We start from the raw sequence: 18,663 nt of genomic DNA on the forward strand, positions 1-18,663 counted from the left end.
TATGGTAAGAGTTGCCTTGATGGCGGTCATGTTCAAATCCGCCATTTTGAATCAGACAAAAGTTTTAAACAAAACGCAAAACATTGACACCTTATTAATAGCAAATTTTACCATAACTCCAACGATATAACCATTTTTGCTTTATCATTAACCAGCATTTGTTATCGCATAAACAAGTCGCTAATTTAAGGAAAAATAAACAAAGTGGAATTGAGTCATAATTGAACTTGGGTCTTTCTTCCAGAAAAGTCCTCAATTAGTACAATCAATATGCAGTTCAGAAAAGAGTGCATGACTTGCACAAATGCTCTGCTCACAGTGAGCACACCTGACAAAGGCAATCGAGTTACACTTGACACATTTGTCGTTAACAATTCCGTCAAAGCAGTAGTCGTAAGGAGCGATCCATTTAATTTTGTGCTGGTTAATGATAAAGCCAAAATGGTTATATCGTTGGAGTTATGGTAAAATTTGCTATTAATAAGGTGTCACTGTTATGCGTTTTGTTTAAAACTTTTGTCTGATTCAAAATGGCGGATTTGAACATGGCCGCTATCAAGGCAACTCTTACCATAGACCTAATATTTATCCACCTGCTTTTTATTTAATTATTATCATTAACACAAAATTTACAAGGTGGGGTAAAGGACTAATACATATGCTGCAACAATATTTAATTTCCCTGCAACTTTTTACCAATTGCGTGTAAATCAAAATTAACGTCACCATTGTTCTTCTGATTAAATTTGCGCCTTAAATCATGTATCACATGACCCTATTCCTATTTTAAAAACTTAACCTTAATTCAAAATGGCGGATTTCAAGATGGCCGCCGTCAGGTATACCCTTACTATATGACTTCCCCCTAGTCCTAATATGTACCCATATATTTGTTATTCACCTTTTGTCGTTACAAGAGGTCTTACAGAGCTTTTACCTCCAACTGTATGAAGACTATTCTGTACTTCCATGTTGTGTTCTGGTAGCTGTATCTCCTAAACCCCTGGAGCTTCGCACCTACAACTTCACTGAAATACTGACCACATTTAGTACTACCTTCTCATATGTGTCTCAGTCAGCAACTCGATTCACCCAAACGTAAGGTTTACTTGTCAGATATGTTTTCAATAGAGTTTTGAGATATACCCTGATTTCAAGAAGGGTCCAAAGAAGGCAGGAGGTAAACATTGACAACAATTGACATCGAATGCTTCGGAGGGAAGGCGGAAGTGTTAGGAACCGGCAGCTCCATGTTTCTTTGTGCTCGGAATAACGTGTGATGATATGTATTTCGTCACGGTATATTTCACGATTTTTTCACTTATAAGCGTGAAAGAAAACATCGCACCATGCGTTTTCCCGAGTACGAGAGATCGTGATGCTGACAATCCAAAGTGACAATAACACTTCCGACATCGCACCAAAGGATTCCGTGTTCACTGCATTTACCTACTTTGTACCAATCAATAAATCAGAGCATATCTCAAAATTCGTTTGATGACATGACTGAGAATTTCACCTTACAAGGAATACTCTGTACACCAATTCAACATTAATGAAATATGTATTTTTTGATTGCGTATGGATGACTTCCTTAACACTGATAAGGACCACCATCCACAGTCTCTCGAATTCTAAATAGGGCCTCTTAAAATTTGGCTTTTTCGCAATTTTGGACAGCCCTAGGTCTGAAACCATGCACTTTTCGCCATAGGTCCATATGAACTTTTTCTTTGATTTTGATGTGAGGAATCACCTGTTAAAGTTTGTCGATATAGTTCATAAACACCCTGTATATATATCCTCACCGAAAAAGGCAAAAATTATTTTCCCTTAACCTTCGAATGCCAAGATGATTTTTTAAACTGATGTTGCTAGAATGGATGAATTTTCACACCGAGCATATTTTTCTTTTCTAAAATAAATAATGTTGTTCAGGGAAATGAATATTTCGTATTCAGCTCACTTTTGTAGCCTATAGTTTTTGGCATTTGCTTCGCGGTGGGTCCCCAAACCCTGCGGGTCTCCCCGCACTGCAGGGAAGTATTTTCTGATGACGGGCAGAGCAACGTATGATTGAAGAGTTTTTCGCATTGCAGACGCCAGACTTGGTCTTGGACTCCAATAACTCCATAGAATCTGATATTACAGTGAATTTTCCCCCTTATATAGAAGGCAAGAACAAAGAAGTAATTTAATACGAGTAAGTTACAACTCTGAACTTCAGAATATCTACAAGTCACCGAATGTCATGATAGAAACAATAAACTCTCCTAAAGGTAATAGACAAGGATCACACCTAGAAGTTTCAGTTTCGAACGATAGATGCCAATCACTGGAGAATGCTGCCATCTAACGACTCCATATGTAATTTCTAGTATTCTGATACCTTTGTTTCATTAGTAGAAAATGGTAAATAGGTAGCCACTGTTAAGGTCACTGTTGTCCATGAAGATGGTAGGGGATTGGCTCACTGACAAACTCGGCCGAAATAAACGATGTAGCTATCTGTTGCAAAAGACAAAATCCAAATAATCATTGTAGTTCAAGAGTTATCGTGTGGAATAATGGAGAGGCGTACTATCATTAAAATCTTATAAGCCTCACTAGCGCGATCCTAATAATATAACGAGACGTCTAAAAATTGTGTGATAAGATACTCGCAAGTAAAGAAAGGTGCGCAAGATGAGTAGAGTTACTATAGTCAGAAATCCTGAAAGAAAATCTTTGAAAAGTGAGTTGGTTTCCTTGTGTGGCAATGAACAATCGGTCTACATAGTTATCAAAACGAAGTGAACGTACAGAATGCGCCAGAAAGCGATACAAATTGTGTTCGTTGTACTGATACGATTGTTATCTAAGACCTCTAAACATCAAAGCATGCAAGACATAATAGACGTTTGTTTAGTTAGCAAACGAAGTGAACGTTTCAGTACACGCCTAAAAGCAATTATACTGACACGAATATTATCTGAAACTTCTAAGAATAAGACCATTCAAGACATGATACACGTCTGTTTAGTTAGCAAAACGAAGTAAATGTTATAGTACACGCCAAAAAGAGATGTAAACTATGTACGTTATAATGACACGTATGCTATCTAAAATCTCTAAAACAAAACTATGCGAGATATAATACATGTTCTGAAATGTTTTCGGACATCATCTTGCATTACATATTTTATATTATAAATTGATAATTCATAGTAGAATTTTCTCAAGTGTGTCTAGCAGTTTTAATTCCAAGTGAAGCACGCATTTATCGGTATTGGTTCAGTATCACTTAGCCAATTGGTAGCTACTAATGTAAATATGAAGTTAAATTTCAGCGATGAAGTTAAGAATGTTCTTCGATATGTCTGACCGCATATAAAGTAATTTCTTCAGTTATAATTTTTTGCATAATATTATCCACTGTGACCACTAACAACATGCAAAAGTTCGTTACAATATACTCACTGAAAATATTTAATGTTGTTTTAATTAACGTGTACCATACAGATCAGAAAAGGTCACGGAAGCACTTTACTTGTAGGTGTGTGCTGCGTGGGTTTCGATGTTGGTTTAGCATTAATAAGCGATTCTATAACAACTTGAAGTGAAGAGAAAGCGGAATCCGGTTAATGAAGTTAAAAATATTGGTATTCGATGCGTTGACTACGCATTAAGAATTCCTTCTCTCTTTCTTTTTTTTCTTTCTTTTACATTGTCCATTTTACATAAAACCATAGCCCATTGTGACTACTAAAGAATACAAAGTTGGAAGACATTTTTATTCGGTAAGTGTTTCGTAATGACGATTTGGGGCGATAAGAATGTTCACTCACCTTTAATCAATCATATGTGGTAAGTTATAAAGAGAAAATGAAATCAATTTATACAATGTTTCTTTGATACATAAATGAAATTTAGTCATAATGATTTCGGAAGTGGTTTGTCCGACTGACGTACTCTATATGCTTGTCCAGACAAACAATCCTACAGATTCACTAATCTGTCGATTCTTTTACTTTAGTAATCTTTGACTTGGATATATTTAGCCATGAAGAAGATATATTTTGCACTTTAATGTCCATCTGTAAAGCACTTTCTGTTGTGGGGTCTCTTCATTATGCCGAGCACGTGAAAATCACAGAACGATAAGTCAGTACTGAATGGAAGAGGGGATATCACAGCTCAGATGAAATGTCAGGTTTTTATCAATGTATCTCCTATTGTATACTCCCTTGTATTGTCCTGAACAATAGACGATGCAAAGAACATTGCAGACCGATTGTCTTTATTCTTCCTTCTCGAATTTCCCAGTGTTCCGCAGCTTTGAACTGCGGCCACTGTGAGTCATGAGGATAGTTGATCCATCACCATCCATGGAAAGCGTCAACAAAACCTTTTCCAGCATTGGGATATGCCCCGATTTCTTGGGTGGTGGTGATTTAGTATGTTTTGATTGCTGACTGTTTCCAGACAAAGGTTGTAGCACTCTAATTTGTCTTCTATTATGATTTTACCCAAGAATCTATAACCCCTTTTGCAAGTATGACGACGAATTTTGCAAATGTCCATGCATATGTTGTTTTGCGCCTCTGACAATATTTCGGAATCTATGCAGCAGCCGCCTTCTGATTTCGATGAGTTCATTTGTGATAGTGTAGTAAACACATTCCGTACTTCCACCAGTCGAATTGGGTGCTTGCAACTGGAATCAAGGAGGGGGAGTAATTACCCTAGATTAGTTTTTTTTTTCGAAATACATATTAAAACGTATTAGATTTGCTTACTCATTCACTACAGTATTTAATATATATACTGTAGTTAATAAAATTATGCCATGTGCGTCAATAATAATTACATGAAGTATTATGAGCATTAGGGTATGTGTATTCGCGACTTCCGTTATGTGTCGGTGTTTTCTCCCCTACCCCCTTGAAAAAAAAATCTTACGGTCTTTCTGCCAGTCGCCTTACTATTAAACAGTATAGTTGATCGACAGGCCCATAAAACAATGCCAGTCACTTTTTTTAAAAATGCTTCTTCATCCGCTACGTGGATAGAATGGCTGCTCCACTACTTCTTCCCGGAATATATTACACTGATTAAACGCTACCGTCCACTACAAAGCTTCGTTACCGTACATAGCATATGTTTACTATAGTAATGCAATATGAGTGAATACTTGACATGTGCATGCGTCCATCAAGATGTCTGTGCATTCCCTACTTCGATTATATGTTGAGCTTTTGTTCCCCATTGAATAATAATCCAAAGAAACCGGCGGGCGTTCCTGCCGCTGATGTTGAAAAAAGTGAAATGAAATATTTACTTTAATGTCCCACAATTATGCACCAAGGCTAAGCGAGACAGTGATGATGAGAAATGTATGAAATGGTGGAATAAAAAAAGTGGAAGGAAACGGGAAAACCCCGATAAAACCCACGTACATGATATTTGTCCACCACAAAGCTCCATTGGCGCGAGCTGGGTTCGAACCAGGTATCCCATACATCAGAGGGGAACGCTTTACTACTGAACCACCGCGGTCTTAGCCGGTTTTTATACAAGCAAATTATAGTAATCTTCATGGCAGGTCCATGTGAAATAAGATTTTAAGAAGTTTGGTAGCGACAATCTTCTTAAAATTGGCTTGGCGCAGGATGTAATGACGTCCTTCCGATTCTGCTGCGATGAACCTGCGGAGCCCATATTAGTAGGCTATTTCTGTATGTAAAACTGTGTCCTTATTTCTTATTATAAAACATTGACGGAAGTAAATGATGTGTACGAAGTATACATCCAATAACATGACACTAAATTTGTCATCAGTGTTTTTTCCAGACATGTTTTTGGGGGGCACTGGCTCCGGAGCTTTGAGACTCCACCTCCCGGAGGAGATCTAAATAATACGTCTACAATATAATAATAAATAGAATAGTACCCTGTCAAAATAACATGTACCCATCCGAATACTAAGTGTGCCTCCCCGGAACATTTTTTCTCAAAGAAACATTGTGTTCGGTGACACCTCCGCTCCTTTAAAACAAATAATAATAATAATAATAATAATTGTAAGCGTTAATAGAGAACGAAACATGTATGTTTTAACAGACATTCTTGTAACAAAATTAACACTAACAAACTTTAGACATATTTGGAAAGAGAACTTTGTGTTCCTTGTAATTTTATTCCTAACAATATTCCTAACATTGTTATGATTACTGACAGATTAAAATATGTGTAAACACATTACGAATGGATGTAAATTGTTGATGGCATTTTGTGAAAATTAGATGAATGTTTAAACGCCTGCGAATTCTGATGGAGTTTGAAAGAGAGAGAGAGAGTCATTTGAGAAATTAAGCGACATCTTGAGACACAATGAGTAAATGATGAGTGACAAGGTTAAGTAAATCAAAGGTCCCTTCTTGCCTAAACACTTTAGTCTTCTTTGTTAGTGTGTATGTATATATAAGTGCCGACCAAGTCAAACTGTGAGTTGCTTCGTTTATATAATTGTGCAACCACTTTAATCATCTTGTTTTTATTCCTCGCATAGGCCTATGGCTTGACATCTTATATAATTAAAGTAAGTCTGAATATTTTTCTCACATTCTTTGTGCCTTGCCGATCAAAGTATAGGTTTATGTATTTTTGAATTTTGTTTACCTTATATTACATCTCTCGTCGATGGATTTTGATGTTTATCTTTAGCATTACAGAGCTCTGTCTACAGGGTGTCTCGAAAAACATACAGTAATTCTTTCACAAAGGATTTCTGATATTCAAGTAAAGTAAATAAGTTATGTTAATATTGGTTCGAAAATTGTTAAGTTTTAATGTAGTATTTTTCTTCTATATGAGCAGTATTTTTCTTCTATATGGTCATCTTCTATATGACGATGCAAAATTTACGATCACAATTAATAACCAATCTTTTAGTTTGACAATAAATCTTTGGACTTTAGCATATTTGCCTTCTGATAGCGAAGAAAAGAAGGCGATTGAACTCTTCGATCTGGCAACTAGAATTAAACGCAAAATCTTCTGGCATATTCTAAGCGTATATACTAAAATTTAGCTATACCGACGAACTGTAAAAGTGCTGCCATACATCAAAGGTAGATAAAAAAAAGTTCATATACACCTATGGTAAGAATTGCATAGTTTCAGAACTAGGGCTGTCCAAAACTGGGAGAAAACTAAATTTCAACATGTGCTATTTTGAAATCAAGGAACCTTGGAGTGGCGATTCATGTCAGTGTAAATGAAGTGATATGCACGCAATCCAGAAATGCATATTTCATCAATGTGCAATGCGTGCACAAGAGATACCCTACAGGACATAATTCCCAGACATATTCTCAACAAAATTCCTGAGATATGCTCTGACTTAGAGGTGAGTCGAAAGTAGGCAAAAGGTAACCGTTCTCTGCTATATACTTCTTCACGACATATTACACATTTTTATAAGTATAACCGTGAAACAAAACATCGAAGAACGCGGTATTTTGAACTGAAGGAGCTGTAAAACTGGCGGTTTCTAACATTTCTAACTTCCCGTCTAGGCATTGCGTGTTCACTGCTTTGAAGGTTTACCTTTTGCCTTCTTTGGAGTCACCTTTAAATCAGAGCATATCTGTGAATTTTGCTGAGAGCATGTATTAGAATTATACCCTGTAGGGTATCCCTTAGGAAATTCGAATGTTCTTCCATTTCCTTAATCTTCCTGATCGTCTATACTGAGCTAATGGTGTGTTAGCTACTTTACAGTTTGGAGTTATTGTTCTCTCACCACACTTACTACTTAGAATAATAGTGTTGAAGAAACTTGCCAAACTGACAGAAGAAAAAAATGAAATGAAATCTTTAAGTTTTACGTCCCACGGTTATGCCGGTTAGGTTAAAGGAGACGGTGAGGATGAGAGATGAGTGAAATGGAGGAATGAAGAAAGTGAGAGGAAACGGGAGAACCCTGAGAAAACCCACGAGCACAGTGTTTGTCCACCACAAAGTCCACACGGCGCGAGCTGGGATCGAACCAGACCCCAAGCACCGGAGGTGAACGCTGTACCACTGAGCCACCGCGCCCCCCAAACTGACAGAAGAATAGCTATAAAAAGAAAAATTTCAAGCATTGAACAGAAAAATTAGAAATTCGAAACATAGAAAGTCGAAGAATATAAGCTGATATACTACCTGAATTTTGTTTGATAAACTCTACGTTAGAAACGATATGGAAATGAGAGAGAGAAAAAAATACGAAATCTGTAAGTTTTATGTCCCACGATTATGTCTGCTAAGCTAAACGAGACAATGATGATGAGAAATGAATAAAATGATGGAATGTACAAAATGGCAAGAAACGGGAGAACCCCCAGAAAACATACACACATGGTGTTTGTCCACCACAAAGTTTCCTTGGCGCGTGCTGGGATCAAATCAAGGATCAAGCATCAGAGGTGAACGCTTTACCACTGAACCATCACAACCCTATGATATTGAAATAAGATGCAGTAAATGAAGTAACAGTATAAGACAGAGTTATACTTGAAACATACACTTGATCGGGTGCCCCGATAATTATTCCTCCCTGATACCTTGATATTATACATCTCTATTATGATGCTACTCGTTTATAATGACACAATTCTTTAGGTCCCTTTTGATGACATTATAATCGAATTTAACTGTATTCCTATTCACTGGATGCAACAATGCAGTCTTATTTAGTTGCAGGTATGTCTTCAGCTGAGAATATGATCATGATTTGACATCATTAAAGATATACATATAGGATCAAACATTAGGTTCAGAGGTTTGGTGTATATCCATTTTTAGGTACTTTTTCTTTCTAGGATCACAAATTCTTAGAAATGACTTTTCAACAGTCTTATAATTTAAAAAGAAAAAAATGGCAGCTTTCATATTTTATGTGCTCACTATAAACTAGTTGTGGAATGTATAAAATGGTTTTGTTTGTTTGTAAACAAAACAACAATTTGTCAGGCTACCTGTGAGCTCCTACCTTTCTTACTGAGAAGGCGAGTAGCAAACCTTTGATGTCTCAGATCATATAGCTGGAAATAACTGCTCTATAATTTCGTTGAGATATCTTTTGTTTTTATATTTAAACGTTCGCTAAGAAAACAAACAACGATTGGATAGTACTGCAACTTTGTTCGAATTATGCGATCGACATGTGGAAGGAAAATAATAGTAAACTAAAGTAATAAGTGATATTACTAAAGCACACTTGACCCGAAGAGCTTCAGCCTGTCAGATGCCAAATTGAAGTTGTAGAATTTGTGGTTAGCACATCGTTAAAACCAACTGGTTTTCTTGATCATAGTACGTCCTTACTTACATATAACTCATGAATTGTCTTTACGATGCGGAGAGATTTGTTTCCCAGCGGTTACCCGTCTTATAGTATCGGCAGACTCTACGATTAACTTTGGCACTTTCTGAAAAACCCGTAAAGCAGTGCAGGTAAAGAGTTGGCTTAATGTTACTATTATTTGTTCAACCTTACTTTTTAACGACCATAAACAAAGCCATGTGTAAAAATTAAGCGTGCTGATTTGCTACTGAGTTACTAACAAATATACTATTACATAAAAAAGTTAATCGCTATAACTGAACATAGTTTTATTTATTTATTTATTTTGTTTGTGCTACATGTATTGATCACCTCGTCGAAAAGTAATGTATGCAATTTGCACCTTCTTCACTAAGCGTAAACACTAGCAAATCAAGTGTTTAAATTAGCAGAAGAATTCAAATACTTTTATTTATTGCCATTTCGAAGTAAGGAGGAACAGAGTACACAAGGTCTTTAATAGTTACTTTCGTCGCTGTAAATCGAATTTTATGGAAAAGAAAACGACAGAAATGTAAATTGGCAAACGATATGACATATCTTCTTGTGAAAAGAATACTTGATCTATCTATCTATCTATCTATCTATCTATCTATCTATATAGATATATATAGATATAAAGAGAGAGAGACAGAGAAATAGATAGATAGATAGAGATATAACATACAGAGGTAAAATATATTATGAACATGAAAATTAAAAATTGATATTTCAAATTTAAGATAAAATACTGAAGTCACTTTTGACGGACACTTTTGGTGAATGATGTTGTCCACCAAAAAAACTCACACGGGTTGCGATCCAGGGACCACTGGATAGCAGAAGCGAGCACTGTGCTGTGCTACTGAGTCACTATACCCCCACAGAGTATTGATATTGTCATAGTCAAAATGAAGTTAAATTTAACTTCGGCTTTTGGATAATTGTTTCCATTTTGTTGTGATTTCGTGTAGTTTTTTCCCCCCTTTAAATCATTTGCGTGTTATTTGTTGAAAAAGCGAGGAGTTACAACACTCCTCTACATGTGCTTTGTCCACTCCTATGGCGTCATAATGAATTGGGTGTGTAATTCTATCCGAGAACCCATTAACGGCCATGAATGTCACTTCCCATCTATTAAGGTCAGTTTATTATTCAGCATTCATTTGTTTTCCTTGATTCATTTTTTTCTCCTGTAAAATTCGTTAATAAAATGCGCGCAACTTCCACCTCTAGTCATTTAAAGTAGCTGTAACTGTTTATGAAGCTTCGTTTTCGGATTTTCTAAAATACAATTAGTGTTTGCTTTCTGCTAAGCCAACTGCTCTTAAGAGTTAAATAAATGAGTCTGAAAGTTCTCTTGTAAATACGTAGATAAGCATTACTGCTATTGACATGGAAAATGAGTCCAATTCCAGATGAAAGCAGGGGTAAAAGTGAAGGGTAACGCGAGGGGACGTCGTCCCTTCACTTCCTAAACATTACAATGATTAAAGATAGACACGGGGGACTGCATGATGGCATGCGTCTTCCTACCTTCTCAGGTCCACTTTTACCTCTGTATGAGAGAGCTGTGGTTCCGGTATCTTGTTCATACATACGAGATTATATTATGAAATGTACAAAACAATCTATGACTATTATTAAATTTTTATTGACAATACGTTTAGTAATGATAATGTTTCGGTCAAAATAAGTTGATTTTTGAATTTAACGTCTCTTTTAGCAGCGAGCCTTTATAATACATGAGCCTATTGATTAACGTGGAATTCAAACCACACGAGCTCCTGCCGGGAATCAAACCTGTGTCTCTCACATCAAAGGCACATACGCTTAGCCACGAAGGAACTCTATATCGATCAAATGTATTATATGGGGAGATAATAGCATGATAAGTTTGTTTATGTTTCTGTGGCTGTTGAATCACAATTCTTCTTGATACAAATCGTACTCTGTATTAGTTATCGATATTTACCATGTAATATCTTAACGTTTTGATACAAACATTTCGCCTCAAAATGCATACATAGATGTCACAAGATGCACTAATATGTTTAGTGTTTTATCTAAAATCTGTTTTCTTTTTTTAAATATTAATTTGAAGAAACTATTTACAATGTAAAGTTCAGTAAAACAAAATAAACAGTTATCCAAATAGTCTTGTTTATCAGTGTTGACTAGTAATTTATGCTGGCAACTGTACAAACAGAATTCATTTAACAGACACTGCTAATTCATTTAATTAAACAAACACTGACTTATTGTTCGTTGCATTCTATTTTGTGGCACAGATAAACAATAAAGTTATATTACAGACCTTTATTAAGGGAATAAAATTGAAACATGACAAGGAAGATCCTATACAGGAAGATGCTACGCAGAAACTGTATGTATACCATATGTAACACTCAACTAAACATTATTTAGTAACAAAGAAATTAATAATCTCGAAATTTGGTAGATACTAGAGGTTAGCTCCGAAAGTCGTCCGGAATATGTTTTTTTTTTTTTTATCCCAGACAGTTGAAGATCAATCTGAGAGTCATCTTTAAAGATAACATAAGTGAATGTCTTATATTGTTTCTAATACTTGTTTCTAATACATAATAATAACAAAAGTGAATGTATTATATTCTTTCTAATACTTGCTTGTAATACGTAATAACTTACAATGACTCAAGCGTCTTCTGGTTCAATCTCGTCCTCAAATGTTTTAACCTTACATCGACTTATTTCGCGACGTCATACAGTGCTGAAATTCCGCACAGCGATTTGAGTTTGGTGACAGTACAGTATTCCATTATGTTTCTATATATATGCTTATTTAATTAAGTTACTAATATTGCATTCTACTAACTATAGTATATCCTATTGCGTTAATGAAGGGGGCACTGTAGCTCAGTGGTAGAGTATTTACCTCTGTGCGTAATTGGGGCAAAATGGCCCCTTAGAATTGTACAGGGGACCAAAATGTCTTTCTCGTTTTTTTTCGTTTTCAATTGATGTTCTTCTAATCTGGAAACGCGCATGCCACTCAAGCTTATTGTTCATGTTGGAATCGCAAAAGGGGTGACGCATTTGGAAGGAATCACAATAGCACTATGAATACGCAACTATCGATACACACAGAAGGCTATCTCTTAAGACAGTAACGTATGAAGGTCAGTGCCCCTTGTGACCGAGTGTGTGTCCTTGTTCTGTCACCTGTTGGCATGTTAGAAACCTAGTCTCCATTTTTTTATAACCCCTCTATTCCAGTTTGTATTTTCTTTTTTATTTAGTTTTATTTCAGTATTATTTTCGTTTTTATAGTTTTCAGCTCATTGTTTTATAGTTTTACAACTAATTGTTTCCTTATCGAAACAGAAGTTAATTTTGGTTAAGATGTACATGCTCCACGGATGGGGCCATTTTACCCAGGGGGTGAGGTAAAACGGTCATTCACAATAGGTCAATTTTATTTGCACTTACAACTTGTTTGGTAAAACGTTCACGCCTTACACCTATTTACGTTTGTTGTAAAACGAATAAAGAATATCGTACTGCAAAATCATCTACTTTCCATCCATAGCAACGCTGCTACTTTAATTTCAATCTTAATGTGTCCATTATGCCCCCACTTCCCCTATTAACGTTTGGACAATAGCTTAATCCCAAATGTTTGTGTGGGTGCTGTTTCGGTCTACTCTAGAAATTTAACTGTAAAAAAGAAAAGAAAAAAAGCAAAACTTTAGATGCTTTCTCAAATTTGTGGATCTCTTGGCTGTTGATAAATATTTCCCGCCGGGGCACTTCAGACACTTTTAAATTCTTTCCACCATCATACTCAGCTTTTAAGAAAAATATTTTTTTTCAAATATTCGACCTGTAAAATATTTTCGTTCTCCATTTTTATAAAAACAATACCAACCAAAGTAAACTAGACTATCATTGCACTCGCAGTTTACTCACTGAATGTATTGATTTGGAACAGGCACGTAGCCAAGGGGGGGGGGGGTCCGGGGGGTCCGGACCCCCCCTTCGAGACCAGAAATGAAAAAATTAAGGAAGGATAAAACAAAATGAAATGACAAAAAGAAGGATCAGCGTTAAAAATTAAAAAGAAAACCACAGGAAGCTTTTGCTTACTCTTTCTTATGAGGAGATTTGTATTACTTGCAATATGGTGGCGAGGTAAGCGAGGTATTCTGGAAGAGTCAGGGAATTTGAAATTTCAAGAAAAGTTGTGGAATTCTCAGAATTCCTGCTACTATTCAGGGAGATTTCAAGCTTTCGAAAGCATAAGTGCCGTTGTGTAACAGCGTGGACATTTTTAATTATAACTTTTCGTCATCGCATCCTTGCAGTATCAAACATGTTATTTCAAGGACAATTTTCTGTTGCTCCTTTAACCTGTCATTTGGAACCGACAGTAGTTGACGGAATAATAAAAACAAAAAATTATGTTGAAAGAAAGTTCTGTTAGCATTTGATTCAACAGAGAAAGGAACGCATATATTTTAAAACTAGTTGAATATACACATGCTTCGCACAGGGGCTGTATTTGGAAGTCAACGCCTGTGGGAGTATCACCATTGATCTCAGCGACCGCGAAAACTACGGATTTGATACTAATATCGGTCATTTTGGGCTATTGTTTACATGTCTCGGTATCCACTACCACTCCCCGCTGACTCCCGGCCCGCATTCTTGCAAATCATCGCTAATGGAAGTGTCATCGTTGATTCCTGCGACCGCGAAAACTATGGATTTGACACTAATATCGGTCATTTTGGATTACTTTTATATGTCTTGGTATCTCACCCCCCTCCGGTGACCCCCGGCCCGGAGCCGAATATCATGAATTTGAAAGTTAATGCGACTGGAGTTTCACATTGATTTCAGCGACCGCGAAAATATGAATTCGACACTAATAGCTCAAGTTTTAGAGCGTTGGCTTCGCATTCGAGAGGTCGTGGCTACGAATCCCGCTGCCTACCATCCTGACTGAGGTTTTCCAGGGTTTCCCTCTGTCCTACCAGGCAAATGCCAGGATGGCACCTACTAAACAGGCCCTGGTCGATACCTTCCCAAATCCTTTCCATTGTTAATGTAGTTGGATATTCAATGTAAAATGGCCTCTGAGCTGTTAATTGATTGATTGTTAATAAAATAAATAAATAAATATAGGCCATTTCCTACTACTTTTACATGTCCCGGTAAACGCCCCCCTGAGACCCCTCTGATTCGAATTTCGACAAAAACGTTTAACTCTGGTCTGGAGCCTGGACCAAGGTATTCGTGACTAAAATTTGGTAACTCTTGGTCAATTTGTCTGGTTCCCAAGCCGGTTCCGGTAAACGCCCCTCTGAGGTACCATTGTTTCGAAATTGGAAAAAAACGCTTCGTCTTGATCTGGGGCCTGGGCCAAGGCACCCCTGACCAAAATTTGGTAACTCTCGGTCCACTCGTCTGGTCCCCAGGCCGCACACAGACACACAGACAGACAAACACACAAACAAACTCTTTATTTTATTTATATTAGAAGATAGTTTACAAGACAGTATTCAGTATGTGCTTTTTATAATAATTGAGGTCATAACGAAAGGAAAATTGTTATATTTGAATAAACCGGAGAAGGACGTAAATATTGCAAAATCTTTTTCAATACTTTTTCTTTTATTATTATTTTGCTCGAAGTTTCTTCATAGTTTGTTATTAAAATACTTGCCAACATATCCTCATTTTATTGTCCTAACAAACCAATATATGTTGATAGTAAAGTAGTTTAGATTGATCGAGCTCCTGGGCCTTCAGAATTTCATGTCACCCCCCCGCGTTACGAAATCCTGGCTAAACGAACCAATATATGTTCCAGTAAAATCGAGCCCCTTTTGTGATGACCACAGTATTTAATGTCACGGACCCCCCCCTTCACGTAATCCTGGCTACGTGCCTGTTTGGAAGTGTTAAAATCTATGACAAAATTTTCCAGATGCTTGCAATCAGTACATGTGATTTCCCTGAGGTTACACTCAACTTCTTAAAACAGCAAGTGGCACTAAGATCTTATCTGTTTCTTTGTATGTCGGTAACTAACTGTTGGTTACTGACAGTTCATGCTCCATTCTAAGAAATTTACTACAGGAAAGAAATATTTGTTTCAGGAAAAAATATACATATACGTAGTTACTCATCCTAAATGTAACGCAAAAAAAAGTAAAGCAAACTACGTATGTTACTTAGAAATTTGTAACGCGTTACCGTTACAATTACTTTAGAAAAAATATAACGCACTTTATTAGGAATCGTTACTTAAAAGTAACGCGTTACCTGCGTTACGTTACTTCCCAAGTATGCTTTCTTACTTATATTCGAAACTCCGATGTAGCAAGAGCAACAATAAACAGAAAGAAACAAACTTTCTGTGGTAAGCTATCACATTTATAGTTTACCTCTTTGCACCATCCTGTACTTGAGTTGTACTTTTGGAAGTTCTATGCTTTCTTTCTAGTTTCCGTAACAGAATTTAAACTAACTTGTTATATTACGGTATAGCTTGAATGCTTTATTTGCTATATGTATTGTTTACTCTTGTTACTTTTCTGGACATTTTCATTGTATAGAATTATTCCTCATGATATTCAAAATTCATTCCGTCCTAAATTTGCATTTGTGGCCAGAGTGTTAGAAGAAGAATCTCTCTTTAGGAAGAGAGAGAGAGAGAGTCATTAATTATGTTTGTGCACGTTGAATAGGAATGCGGAAATGTTAGAATCCAGTGACGTTGCAATTTATATGAAGGGTCTCTGTAGAATCCAGTTCGAGGCCAATGACATGTTCTGAATAGGTTGAATATGAACCTTCAACAATTGTGAGAGAGGATATCCGTTGTGCTGCTGCAACGATGTAACTACCGAAAGTTTCTTCCATGATCTCAGTCTCATATGATTCAAGGAACCGTAATAGAATGAATATTACGACAAGCTATTGTTCTATTGTTGCATACATAAATAATACTAGTACCGGTAATTGTTAATGTAGGTATTTTCTCTACTATCTGAACAAAATTTTCAGTATAATTAATTGTTATGAATTTGAATTATAAAAATAAAAAAAATCCTGTGATCACACACACGAAACATTACACTCGACCACACGCAGAAGATTTACACTCGAACATTTCTTTATTCTTGTATAGGAACGTATATTTAACATTCAGTTCCTACTTTGAATTTCTATTTATGAGAGATTGCCCTTCCATCTGCACTTAGGTCTTCGTAATTTTCTTTTTCCATTGGATTTCCAGTAAAAATTTTGAAAGCGTTTTTACTTTCTTCCATTCTGGTTACATGACCTGCCTACCTGAGCTTTCCAGACTTAATGACCCCAACAATGTTGAATTATGCTGTTATGAAGTTCTCTCCATTCCCCATTTTCGTCCATCTTGAATACGAATATTCTCCTTACATTTTTTTCAAATACTCTCAAATTGATTACCTTTTCCTTTACAATGTATCGAATTTATTAATCTCTTCATTCCATACCGCCTACAAATACATGACAAATTATTTCGCTTTCTTACTACCCCTTTAATCAGTACCGTTCGATTCTCATGGTCTTCTTTTCTCACAGAAGACAGTCGAAGACGTAAAACTAAAAATATGTATTCAAATAATATATTTTTTTAAAAATATAATAAATCACTAAACTAGATGTCTTCATTGCTATTATCATTAGCAGTGAAGTGCTGCAACGAATGTATTTACCTCTAACTTCATATCTTTTCACAAGCCGCAGTTGTTTAGTGGTAGAGCGCGTAACTAGTGTGCGCGAGTTCTCTTGTTCGAGCTCATTTTTTGCCTTCTTTGTTTTTGTTTTCATGTGCTATTGCATAACGTCTATATTTATTTTTTAAAGTATAGTCCTCCCCAAAACAAAAACTTTGATGTGCATGCCTGGCCAGATGCCCAAAAGTGTCTAAGATTGGTGAATTTGTGTCATCTAGGTTTGTTCAAAGACTATAACTAAATGTCCTAACTATATTTAGGAGTCGTTTCTGCTGGTATACTCATTGGACACTCAGTAGTTGAAGTACATTTTATGGAATAGCTAATAACCACTGTTAAAAGTGACACTTTGGGACACGTTAAACAATGATCAAAAGTAGTTAGAAAAAGATGTCCAAAGCACGTTCCAACACGAATGCATTTTTTGCAGTGCAACTATACAAAAGTATGTTTAGTTCATACGACTGTGCGTAAGTTTTATCAAATACTTGCTTCGTCTGTTTTCCTTAAATTTTCGTCGAATATTTACAAGAAGGGTTAATTGTAGTTACAGTTTGTTTAACACAAGGTGGAACATGTTATGTATAGACTATATTTCCGCAAGTTGGTATCCGAACTTGTTTGTGCTTAAGCACACACTCCTACATACAATACCTATAGGGCAAGGTTCGTATTACTTCCTATTTATCGGTTATTATTACCATGCGTATTACGTATGAAGCTTATTTGCACACCTGCATTCTGCATTCTGTTGTTTGTTGTAATTAATTCTTTCTACCAGCGTTTCCCAACCTTTTTCAACTTGCGGCACACTACGGGTGTTACTTGGATTCTCGCGGGACACTTATAGATATTATTATTTGTAAATATAAATACAGTGGTATTTTTTCTGTGATTATTGATCTCCTTCTCACAGAGGAAAAAGCTGTAATACTGTTTTTCCCCGTGGTAAATCATTATGCTTATTTTTCATTCTAATTTAAAAATAGAAAACAATCCCAATTAAATATTGAACTCAGGTTTTTAAAAATAAGTTTTCTTTTTAAAAAAATGTATCAAACCTTAGATCACTAAATAACGAACGAACAAACACATCTCTTTTACTTTTAAAACACAAATGTAGGTAATTTGTCGAAAGGATTGAATGATATTTTAAATTTTCAAGTTACGAAATAGTCTGCAACAATAAAGAAGCACTAATGGTCATAGCAATGAAAACAAATACTTTTTTCAACATTAGAAATGTACAGAACAGTAACCCGGCATGAAACTTAAAATTGCAGATTCATAGTAGAGGTTCATAGTAATGCGAAATATAAATATACATTTTCCTCTACGTTTTGCAATTTGATTGCTATAAAATTAATAATTTTGTTTCGATTTCTCGCGGCACACCAGCGGCCTATTCACGGCACACCAGTGTGCCGCGGCACACCGGTTGGGAAACGCTGCTCTATACCATATTCCAGTTAAACTGACACCTAACATTACACTTAGAAGAAAGTAGGGTATATACAATTTAGTATTTCACAACTGTACAGT

The sequence above is a fragment of the Thermobia domestica genome, chromosome 3, assembly GCF_964235325.1.
Source record: "Thermobia domestica chromosome 3, izTheDome1.hap1.1, whole genome shotgun sequence".
Lineage (NCBI taxonomy): Eukaryota > Metazoa > Arthropoda > Insecta > Zygentoma > Lepismatidae > Thermobia > Thermobia domestica.